The sequence below is a fragment of the Penaeus vannamei genome, chromosome 41, assembly GCF_042767895.1.
Source record: "Penaeus vannamei isolate JL-2024 chromosome 41, ASM4276789v1, whole genome shotgun sequence".
In the NCBI taxonomy this organism is placed as follows: domain Eukaryota; kingdom Metazoa; phylum Arthropoda; class Malacostraca; order Decapoda; family Penaeidae; genus Penaeus; species Penaeus vannamei.
The window spans coordinates 20,467,472-20,478,612 of NC_091589.1; the positions used below are offsets into that span (position 1 = coordinate 20,467,472).

General features: G+C 36.1%; 1 pseudogene; it reads left to right on the plus strand.

Annotated features, from left to right (window-relative positions):
- LOC138860531 (aryl hydrocarbon receptor nuclear translocator homolog) overlaps positions 1 to 8,646 on the plus strand; it is a 16,031-nt pseudogene extending 7,385 nt beyond the window's left edge.
- Positions 8,647 to 11,141: the final 2,495 nt, after the last annotated feature.

Below are 11,141 nucleotides of genomic sequence, written 5' to 3' on the forward strand. Positions count from 1 at the left end.
GCTCATTCTCTCTCTCTCTGTGCTCATTCTCTCTCTCTCTCTCTCTCTCTCTCTCTCTCTCTCTCTCTCTCTCTCTCCCTCTCTCTGCTCATTTTCTCTCTCTCTCTCTCTCTCTCTCTCTCCTCTCTCTCTCTTCTCTCTCTCTCTCTCTCTCTCTCTCTCTCTCTCTCTCTCTCTCTCTCTCTCTCTCTCTCTCTCTCTCTCTTGCTCTCTCTTTTGCTCTCTCTCTTGCTCTCTCTCTCATTCTTTCTTTTGTTATCTCTCTCATTCCTTCTTTGCTATTGTTCTTTCTTTTAGAAGATTCATTAAGTTCCTTCAAGAATTTAGACCTTGTATTTTAGAAGTTCACTGATCATAATGTTACCATATTATCATAAAACAGATTGATGTTGATTTTCCCCAGTTTAGATAAACCTATGGGCTACTTGAAAAAGGACGTCCATAAATAGAAAGACAAAAATGAGATGGAACAATTACCTGTTCTTTTTTAATATCCTACTGGGTTTGTTCTTAAAAAAGATAAAATCTTTAGATGTTCTTGTCACCTACTGCTAAATAAGTAAGTGAATAAAGGTTATTAAGAAAGTCACAATTTTCTTTTATAATTATGTTTCAAGATTATAAAATTCCAATTTTATTCAAATATAATGAAATCTTTTGCTCAACTACTGACTGACTGCAGGGTGCCATTATCTTTCCCAAATTTAAAAAGACAAAAAAGGGTGTGCTAATAAAGAAGTACCTGCTTGTGCATCTGTGATGGATAGCCAAGTTTACTCATAGTTTTTTTTTCTTGGGTTTGTATGGTATCCTCTTTTTTTTTTATTTAATTTTTGATAAAGTTAGATCTTTTTTTCCCTTTTGCAATGCAAAAAAAGTTTTTTCTAATGGCCTTGTGCAAGTTTCATGCTTGAACTCGTGTCAAACAAGCCCTTCTAGAGAAAGGTAAAGGATGGTTGGTAATATATTTGTGTGACTTTGAAAATCCTTGATTCGGACCTTCCCCCTTTTTTTATTGTATCTTTCCCCTCCCCATTCTGAATGCTTTTTCTTCCTCCCCTCTCCCCACCTTCATGCTTACTCCCCTCCCATTCTCCCTCCACTCATTTGCCCCTTCCATCCTCCCTTTCCTTTTCCTCCCCTTCTATTGGGTTCCCGTCCTTTTCCATTTCCCTGGCCTCCCAGTACAAACTATCGAGTCAGTAACAACATCATCCACCTACTGAGGTAGTGGGGGCCAGTACTGTAGCTTGATCATGTTCAGTAGAACCATTCCATGTCACTGACTTTATCATTGACTAATTTGCATGTTTTGTATTGAGTGCAGACTCAGACCTCACATTATGATTTTTTCTAAAAATTTACATAAGGTCAAAATTATACAGGTAACATTTAGAAGTATTATATTTCAAACAGACATGTAGATAATTACCATGATGGTGCTCTACTTCCTTTATGTTGTTTATTGCTAACTTTTGTCTTCTTAGTTTCAAAGACAAGAAAGGATTATAAAAGAAAAAGAAAAATCTTGCATCTGTTCTTCCTCTTCCATTTTAAAAGGATCTTTACAGTATCCAGGTCATAATAAGAAATTTAACGAGAAGTCCTCTCATTTTCCCAAATGACTCCTCCTTCTCTACTTGTCCAGCCCTTTCACATAATTTTGCTTAATAGTTTTAAAAGGGGAAAAAATAATATTGGTATAATGACATTTTAAAAAGGGGAAACAAATTCTCCTCAGGAACAGGAAATACCAATGCAGATGGAATTTAAACAACCATCATTCCTCACTGACCAAGAGCTGAAGCATTTAATCCTTGAAGCGGCAGATGGCTTCCTTCTTTGTAGCCTGGACACAGGAGATTATCTATGTTTAAACTCTTCACCCCAGCCCTAAACCAACAGGTGAGTGTTGCTTTCATTTCATCAATAGTATGCAGTGAATCATGAAAGAAAAAGTATATTTGATTATTTTAGTGCACATTTTTGTTGCAGTTATGGTAATGGTGATTTAAGGACTAAGAATATAATATTTTTATCTTCCATAATTCTTTATTTTATCATTTTTTATTATACCCTGATTTTTTATTTGGTTGAAAGGATATACCCACTAATAGTGCACTTTAGGAATTAGAAAGACAATATATTGGATTGAACTTTATCATAGATGTTATTTTACATCAACTTTAAAAAACTATAAACCCTTTTTATTTAAAGATTCTCCTAAGGTATAGAGAATGTGTTTAAATATTACCTTTTTTACAGAGTGACTGGTTCGGATAAAGCGTCTATGAACACGTCCCCCAAAAGATGTGGAGAAAGTAAGAGAACAGTTGAGCCCCCAAAGAGCCAGCCAACCAAGGGACGTATTCTCGATCTCAAGACCGGAACTGTTAAAAAGGGAAAGGGGCCATCAGTGTAAGTGTTCTACTATTAGTTAATTTATATGTTTGCTAGTGAGTAATGTTTTCACTGAAATTGGATAGAGGTACAAGATGAGTTATATCTATAGTTTTTCTTCAGGCCAGTCAGTGCTCTAATGGATAGGTTGATCATCACTATATTTTTTTTTAAATGTGTTTATATATATATATATATATATATATATATATATATATATATATAATATATATATATATATATATAATTATAATTTATATAATAATAAAATTTACAGTGTTGTTTTTTGAGCCCAAAAACAACTAACCAGCAAATTTATAGGGTATTTTTCTAAAACAACGTTCAGCATTTAATGATAACTGTTTAAGGGAAAAAAGGGTGTCCTACTTAAAGGATGTGGCCCTGGGCCCCCCCTGGTCTTTGCCCCAGGGCCCTTTTTTTTTTTTTTTGTGTGTGTGTGTGTGTGTGTGTGTGTGTGTGTGTGTGTGTGTGTGTGTGTGTGTGTGTGTGTGTGTGTGTGTGTGTGTGTGTGTGTGTGTGTGTGTGTGTTTTTTTTTTGTTTGTTTGTTTGTTTGTTTGTTTGTTTTTGGACAAGATTATGCTTGTCAAGTGAAGAAATCATCGAAATTATTTAGGATTGTGTCAGGGCTCTGGAACCTTTGTGGATCTTTTTGATGGGTTTTGGGACTTAGTTCCCTGTATTGTATGTGTAAAGTACCCTACATTATATTTGTTGTTAGAGGCCTAATGACACAAACCCAGAAGTGTGCTTTTTGGACTTTGTTCAACTGAGCTTATGTGACAGTTTTAATAAAAAGTTGATAACATCACATCCTCTTCCACAGCATCAATGAGACTGAAGGGTTAGGAGGATTCATTTGCCCATGAAAGTTGGTCAGTTACCCCAGAGAACATGAATTCTGGTCACCTAAATCGCCGGCCCGAGAAATTCCTTAGGCCCCCCAACTGATGGACATAACTATGCTGTAGTCCACTCACAGGTAATCAAGAACTGGCCTCCCACTTTGGGGTAGGTTAGTGCCCAAATTTTCCCGTGGTTTTGAGGTTATTAGGGTTTGGATTTTTTTCACCTTGACTGACATCTGTAAAGATAGCACCTGTATATGTAGAGTTTTCTTTATTTCTTTTAAGTATTAAATATATGACGGTCATATGAAAAAGGAAAATTATTGTCTCACAAAGTAAAATTGCACCTACTTATATTTGTCAATTATTAAGAGGTGTTTGAATTGTCTTGAAAGCTATAATGGTAATTTCCATCAGTTTGTGCTACACAATAGAAATTTGACTTCATCTGCTGTTAACTATTTTGATTTTGTTTAAAATGTAGGTCATACTGAAGACTAACATATTTAATTTTGAATGTAGTCTTAAACATAAACCATTCAGGGAATTTTAAAAATTTGAATGACAAAGCTGATGTTTTTTAAAATCAAGTGGGAATAATTGATAGGAATTTTCCTTTTTTTAATCATTAGTAGAAAAATTGAAAGGAATTTTCACTCCCAGAGGAGAGCTGAAGAGGAAGCTCATGGATCCTCCCACTGCTGCCTTGTGGCTTTTGGGGCGCCTTCAGGTTCCTGGCCCCAAAACACCTCAGATCCATGGGATCAAACTCACAAAATGGTGAGTAAGGGTTGGCATGTACCCACAATTAGCACTGCAAGTATTGTGGATGGTGAAGGTTATTCACTCTTGGGATGTATTTGCTATATTCTTCCTCTTTCATCTGTCAAGTGGTTATTTTTAGCAAGTTAAAATGGAGTTACAAAGCAGGATTTGAAAGTAGTTTGAATTATGTGACAAATTGATTCACTGAATGCATTGGAATTAAAATTCTGACAAGATAATGTAAAGGAGCCAAGCCCCTTTGTATTCTAGCTCTTCTTGTATATTAGTTGTTTGATATATACTTGTGCTATGCAGTTCCTTCATCAGTTACCTTAAAATTTGTATTTTTATTTCTTTTTTTTAATATTTTGAATGCAGTTCAAGATTTTCTGTAATGATATTGCCTTTTAGCAAAATGGAAGGTTATATTTACTTTTTAGTAGTACTGATATTATTTCTTATTGAATATTTTGTAAATTAATGTAAATTTATTTGTAACTGATTTTTTAAAAAAGAAGAATGGTTGCGTTTGTGTTTCAGTATCATTAAGTAATTCTGAAAACACTTGATTGTTATTGTATTTCTGGGAAAAGGAACAAGGTTTTTTGGAACTGACATCCAAAGAAGGACAGGATAAGAGTAAAAAAATATTTTATTAAGTACTATACCATAAAGGGGAAAATTCATGAATTGTCTGAAGTTTCTTTTGTACTTATGAAGTTTTAGTCTCTGCTTGTAATTTTTAGTTGTAATTTATCAAATTATGTACATTCCTTTTCAGAGTTCATTTCTCGCCATGCGATGGATGGCAAGTTCACTTTTTTTGGGACCAGCGGGTTATGACAGTCTTGGGAATCTCCAAGAGCTGTTGGCCAAGCCATGCTTGACTTCTTCCCCCCAGAAGATCAGACACATATGAAGGAAAGCTTAACAAGAGTGCAGAATTTGTAAAAAAAACGCCCAGCAGGGTAGTAGAAAGAAATGTAATGGGCTGTAAGTGATTTAAATACACATGCTGTGAAATTGTTCAGATGGGTTTTGTAAGTTTTTTTGGGAACAGACCTTTGATAAGTTGCAAGAATTGTAAAGAACAGGAACAAAAATGATGTTAAGTTTCTTAGATTAGTTGGAATTTTTTCTAAATGTTTCATATTTTCTTGCAGTATTAAAACTGAAAGGCCAAGGATGTCAGTTATGTACCGCTTCCGGGAACCGAGAGGGTTTGGCTGACTGCTGCTTGGAATTCCTAAACCCCTCCCAAATGCATAAGTACATTGTCTGTACAACAATGCAGCAAAAATAAATGAAGCCCTATAATATGGGAGATAAGTACCACAATTTATGTTTTTAATAATGATAGATTACCCAAAATATTAGCTCTTCCATTATTTTGATGTCATTTGGTAGTCATATGCCATAATCTGTAATGCCTGCTATCAAATTTACATTGTCACTATTGATTTTCACAAGGACATAAATGACTGAAACACTTTTAGTCAGATATTACAGTAAAGTGAATGAACTAATTAATGAGAACAACACCTTTAACAAATTTTCCCCCAGAACTGTCCCAAAGGGGGCGGCGAAATGAGTGCCAACACAGAGCACCAGGAAGTCAGTTCGGCCCGCAGCCAGTATGGCACCCATCAGCCAGGCTTGGAATACTCCTTACAGCGAGAGAACTGTACCCACACATGGTCCAGTCACATTCACAGTACGGGGTTTTTGTCTTAAATATTTGAAAAGCGGAAAGTCCTTTAGGTTTTTTTTTTTTGGCGTTAACCCATGTGTGGTCTTTATTTTGTGTGTGTTTTGGAATGGTTAAGGGTGTTGGCACGGTGTGGAGTAGAGTTTGGGGAAAAAAAGATGGTACATTAACATTTTAACTGAGACCCGTTAGCCTTATTTTTTTCATCTGCCTTTTTTTGGATACATCCCTTTTTTTTTTCAACACATCAAAGAAAAGAAAGGGAAAAAAAATCCCGTTTTTTTTTTTTTTAGCCATAGAATAGGTCTTTTTTTGTGAAACATCAAAAGCTGTATATTTTCTTTTGTGGATGACCCAAATGTTGGGGTCCAAAGTGTATGAGCTGAAGATTAAAACTTGACCCATTCATCTTCAGGCACTGATCTTCCTGATGATGGAACCCCCAAAAAAGTATGTTGAAGTCTGTATATCACAATATATATAAATAAATATATCAGAGAAAAAAACACCTGTAGGGTTCTAATTAACAAGAGATTAGCGACTAATTCATGTTAGCTAAATCATAGTTGTAATTCTAGCTTATTCTCTGGAAGACTAGCACTGTATTTTGAAAAACTTGTAGATGACAAGATGTTTTTTTAAAAAATTTTGTTTTGTATTGTGTATCTGCAGTTTCTATCTGGCTTTCCCTTTCACTTGCTCTAACTATTAATCTTGTTCATGCACATTTTTATTCTCTCTTCCCTCTTCACTTATGCTTCCTTCTCTCTCTCCATTCCCCTTCCTCTCACTTTCTCCCTCCCTTCTCTCTCACTCTTACCCCCCTTTCCTTTTTTTTCCCTTTTCCCCCTTTTCCCTTTTTCTCTACTTTCACTTTACCACTTTCACCTTGGTAGATTAAATTACTGTTTTTGTTTGTTTGTTTGTTATCGTTTTTTTAAAAAGGTTGATGTTTCTGTTCTGTTTGTGTTTTTATGCATTTTATTTTGTGAATATTTTTTATCCCAAATGGCACATATATTTATAAGGATAACAAAATATTTGTTTTAGATTGGGATTTTTGGGATGTTGACCTGCCTTTTTGAATTTATTTTTTTTTGGATCTTTAAATTTTTTCCCTGCATTAAGTTTTAAACCTTCTCACGTGACTAAAGTTTACCTTTTTAAAATTGGAAATTATGTTCGTCATAATTTTTTGAAAAGGGATTTTATTTTTTCTCTTGTCCCCTTATTGTTTGATTATTCTATATCCTGAAAGAAATCTCAGTATTTACAAATCAGCTCAAATAAATTTCCCCACCCCTTTTCTCCTCTTCAGCAGCGGGTTTCCCCGGGAGACCAAGTAGTACCCGGGGGTTTTACAGGGCTATGAGGCTGGGGCTTCACCCTAGCTGGCTACTCCCCAAGCACCCTCAGGCCACACCACTCACCTCCCAGTCCTCCTCCAGCCTTCCACGAAACCCAAAAATCGCCCTCGCCTCCATCTACGGCACAGGCAACTGCTTGGTCCAATCCACACATCAGACAGGTATAATTGTGTGGTGGTGTGTTCCATGACTGTACGTGTGTATGTATTGCCCGAAAAAAGTGTTCTGTACGTGGTATTAAGTATTTTAGAAAAGTGAAATGTTCTTTTCTCTCTCTTTTTTTTGTCGATCTCTTGGGGGAAAAATGAAATCAAACATTTTCCATTTTAAAAGATCTTGTTAGTATATCAGGGTCTGTGGCTTTGACCTTTTTTTTTTGTGATAATGATTGATTAATAGTTTACAGTTCTGTGCATCTCTTTGTACATTAATTATTGATATCCTGAACTTGAAAAATTTCAATCATATTCAGAATTTGAAGGATATCCATATTTTATTTGAAAATTTTTTTTAAGCAATTTTTTAAATGAAAAAAGAGAGAGAGGGAAGAAAGTTAAAAAGACAGCATTTACTGAATTCCCCTTTTTGTGCATTTCAGAGTTGACGGATACCTACAGCAGCAACATGAGCCGTCCCGCTCCTCCACCCTCATACACCCCCCGTTCTCTGCCGTGTACCTCCAGCAGCTGGCTCTTCAGGTTGGTCCTTTTGTTGTGTGGGGGTTTTTAAAACGGAGGCTGACATGAGCAGTTCAAGGGTAATGCCCTATGAAGGACTCTGTGATGTCAGTTGGTAGTTCAGGGGGGGAATAATATTTTTTTTTTTCCTTGTTTATTTATGTAATTTATTTGCTGTTGGTATTTGGAATGTGTATTAGATTTTAAACCCCCTGACCACTGGATGGCATGTATATTGTGCCATACTGGGAATACCATTCCAGGGACTTTTCTGTCATGCCCATTATCTTTAGTTCTATCACTGTATATTTTTCTGTGATGGCAAAGAAAAGAAGAAAAACAGAAGCCTCATTATTTCAGATATATCTGTATCAGAAAAACAGAAATTTACCTTTTTATATGCAAATAAACAAATTGGTTGCCCATTCATGGCCCTGCACTATCCATGTGAAAAATGTGGCCTGTGAAGTCATGCCTTTTGGTGTTTTAGCCAGCCCCCAGGTATTGAGCTAATTTCTTTTAATGTGTATTATTATTTTCATATTCTTATGTATTTAAAAAAATTTTTAAGTGTTGTAATTCTTCTTTGTGAAACTTATGATACTCCATTTTTATCTAGGGGTTTCTTTAAGGTTTTTGCTTGTATTGCAGGAATTTGGGAGTATCCCAGCATAGGTCGGAGGGGGCGAGCAGGTCCATCCACCAGTTCAGGCCACCCAGGCACTGCCTCAGGTCACCACCAAGGGGGTGCTCCAGGTACCCAGCCAGAGCTCACTGACATGCTGCAAATCCTTGACCAGTCTGGACCCAAGCCCTTTTATGACCTAGGAAACATGTTCAATACAAACTTTGAATGAGGACCCCCGAGTGTAGTTGCCCCCCCACAAAGACTCAAACACAGTGCCTAACTGTCGCTGCTACTCGGGAAGGTGAATTCTAAGGGAGAGTCCGTATCCCCCACTACAACATTGTTCATTTTTTGTCTCAACAAGTGCCTCAACGACAGTCTGATCAGATTCCGAATTCCCAATTTTTTGTAGGTAGGCTCCCTTTTTTACTTCGTGAAGGGATGATGTCAGCATTGTTTATTTAGTGGAAAGTTCATTTAAAATTGGATACTGGAACCCCCCCAACAAAGTAGCTCAGATTAGTTGCTGTCAATTGGGGCAATGCCTGATGTACTGTACAGGGAGGACATATGAGGAAGAACAAAATGTGTTGCATATTGACAGTGACAGGTAATTATCTGCACAATGGGTAAACCATTATTATTACATCTTTTAAAATGTAATTAGGTATTTTTTTTTTATTTTTTATTATTATAATGGTTTTATTTTCTTGTTATGCATTTGCACTTACTGAAAAGTTTTCTTTGATACATGCAGCAAAATTTGCGTTGTATCTGTGGAAAAACCAGCATTTTTTTGCTTAGACAGTATTACCTTCTACAGTGTAAACTTTGGAAAATATTCCTTATGCTGTAGTAATAATCAAATTGCATTTATGCAATAATTTTTTTTTCTCCTTTTTCTTTTTCTTTATCTTTTTTGTTTTTGCTGCTGGTAATCAAAGTGTTTCGTCCTGTATAGGTATTAATTTTATGGTCCCTGAAAGGGGAGATAATGATCTGAAATTATTTTTCCAAGCTGTACTTTATCATAACTTAGGGATTTTCTCTACACTGTATATTTATGCACAATTTAGAGGAGTGCCTCTAAGCACATGTCCAGGAATGAAGAAAATGTGAGTGTCTCATTATTTTTTTATGTTTGCTTCTGTGAGCCGAGCATTGGAGAATTGAAGAGATCCTTTTGCCGTGAAATGCAACATGCGTGTGTGCTCATTTTTATTTCACTTCTCACCCCATGCAAACCAAGCAACATCCTCAGTAATCAGAGCAACAAAGCACACTCTTCATTTGTCAATCCTCTGCCACCGCGTTAGGGGTCTTCCAGGCTTCAACTTACTGCAGAAACTTAATTTCCTGTTCCAGATGGTTTGGAGAGCCATACACTGTTGGTTCTCCTCTCTCTCTTTTCCATTTTTTGTTTTTAATCAAATCTGTGATGACCTTGTTGCTGAGGTTGACGGCAGGTGCAAACAGGGTCATGTGGGGGCGAGTTCATTGCAGGTAGGGTGGTCAGGGTCTTTCACTAATTGTTACTCCTTAGATATACTGTTTTGTTGAACTTGGGGTTTAGGCACTAACATTCTTCCTCATTACAAGAATGGTGAACAGGGAAAGCAGATGCACTTTTTCATATTTGTAGTTCAGGTGTCTAATATTACGTTCCTTTTGTGGTAGATTTTGTGATTGTAAATTTGTCTGTCTTATTACTTTGAAGGTTGAATAACCATTATGCAGTTGTTTTGTTTTTCTGTTTTATTGGAGCTTTACGCATGACATTAGTAGTAGCTCAGTTTGTACAATGACTGTGTAATATATATTTTGTCTTCTTATGATGTCAGTAATATGGGTATCTTGTAGAGCCTGGAGAGCAAGTTTTGCACGGTTGGTGCACTGTCACCAATATCTATTTAATTTTGGACATATCATTCGTGGCTAGAGGGAGAAATGGGCTTATGGCTTGGTACAAATGGCCCATGGACTGAGACTTGATACATTTTTTTTTTTTTTTTTTTTTAGTTTTTCTTTTTAATATCTGCAAAAATCCAGTGTAGCTAGCTGATTTTGTAGCCAGATAGTGTTGAAAATACATTATAAGCATTCCTCTATTGTAATTTTAGGGTGGTGACAGAGGAGGATGTGTGCCATGTCCCATGGTTTTGCCAACAGGCTGCAAGCCTTGAATGTAACCTTGTTTAATACAGAACTAGGGTAAAATTGGACAGCAGTCCAACCATCAAGAATTAGTGAAAATTCTTGATAAAAACTTTTTTTTTTTCTTTGTAAAAAACAAGGTTTGACAGTATCCCTCAAGTCTGTAGTTGTAGATGAATAAAGACGGATCACCTGTGATGTCTGCAATTTTGGGTCTTTGTTGTGTGTATGTAATATCAAGCATGATTGTGTATGCTTTGAAAGATTTACTTGTGTACAACTGAAGGTTTATATATATAAGGAGTCATACCTGTAAATACAAAACCAGTACTGTATGCAAGTGTGAAGACCATTTATTTTATTGTACTTTAACTGATAACTAACTAAATTAATATGGGGCTGGTATGGATGTACAATGACGTCTTGCACCCAGTGACGCAAATCAAGGAACAGTGGAAGAAAGTGAAAGAAAAACTAGGAACCAAAACAAAAAAAACGTGTGTTGCTGGTCATGAGCGCAGTATGGGAAAGATGAAGTGTGTATTAATCAAGGTATTTAATTATGTTCTTAGTTT